This window comes from Sinocyclocheilus grahami, unplaced genomic scaffold (assembly GCF_001515645.1).
Source record: "Sinocyclocheilus grahami isolate Dianchi unplaced genomic scaffold, SAMN03320097.WGS_v1.1 scaffold686.1, whole genome shotgun sequence".
Classification (NCBI taxonomy): domain Eukaryota; kingdom Metazoa; phylum Chordata; class Actinopteri; order Cypriniformes; family Cyprinidae; genus Sinocyclocheilus; species Sinocyclocheilus grahami.
This window is the reverse complement of record NW_015505865.1, coordinates 208383-209531: the sequence shown is the minus strand read 5'-3', so window position 1 is coordinate 209531 and position 1149 is coordinate 208383. Positions and strand designations below refer to the sequence as shown.

Below are 1149 nucleotides of genomic sequence, written 5' to 3'. Positions count from 1 at the left end.
TATTAAACAGCTTATAAACCTACTAAAACTGTAGTTATAATGAAGTTGATATTCCTTTATTTTCTCCATTTGAAAACATTAGACATGTATTTTTCTTATTGTTAATATTAGTGTTGTTGCTGTTGATGCTTTTTATAAATAAAATGTTTTTTTTATTGTTGTAGTATGAAGATTAATTTTAACATGAAAGACTGCTAATTTTCAACACTTAAAAAAAAAAAAAAAGATGACTGAAAAGAGGAAAAACCAAAGTGAAGTATGTTCTTACTTCACTCGGTCATTTATTTACTTTATAACAGTAAATAAATATCAGTTCTGCATATCAGTTATCGGGCACATAAACATGCAAATAATTGGTATCGGTAATAAAAAAAAATCAATATCGGTCGATCACTAATTACATAGTGATGGGCGCTTTTGAAACACTGCTTCATGAAGCTTCGAAACCTTTGCGAATCAATTGCTTCGAAACAGTGGTTCGGAGCGCGTATCAAAATGCCAGTCATGTGATTTCAGTAAATGAGGCTTCGTTACGTCACAGAAATTTCAATAGTTCGCCTTAGGGGGGCGATCTCTGTGAATCATGCGAGTTCACCGAGATCGCCCTGCAGCGGCGAACCACTGCATCGGCGTCTATGGTTATACGATCTCGGATCAGTTCGATCAATTTGTCAACATTTTTAATGAGACATTTGTGTAATTAAAAGGATGAGTAGTAGTTAATAATCTCTTACTGGCCTGTTTAGACAAGCTCTCCATAAAACAAACAAAACAAGCCTTTAGAAATCAATAATAATTATTTCAAAGATGCATATTATAGCCTACAGACACTTCATTTGTAACGGTATTTTATTATTTTGATTGCATTTAATATGTTATACTTTCAAGAAAGCGTTTTCATTGGGTTAGTAAAAGCGGTTTTGTTGCATTTACACAGTTTTGACCAGCAGGCGTCACCAGCGTGTGGTGTTTCGAGCGCTTCGAAATAGTCCCCTTGTCCAAATACCCCCACTTGCGGTCTTGGCCACTTGAGAGCGCGTGCGCGCGACTGTCCCAAGTCTTAAAAATGCCGTAAAAGCGCATTAAATCCACACTATCTCGAACACCGCTCCGGAGCACTATTCGAGGCTTAGTGTATCCCATCATGCA

The 1149-nt window shown here is 36.5% G+C and overlaps 1 protein-coding gene across 2 annotated transcripts in view; it reads right to left on the bottom strand.

Annotated features, from left to right (window-relative positions):
• The window catches only part of entpd4 (ectonucleoside triphosphate diphosphohydrolase 4), an 18331-nt gene that overhangs the window by 15525 nt on the left and 1657 nt on the right, over nucleotides 1-1149 (bottom strand). The gene's annotated exons all lie outside the window — the stretch shown is intronic.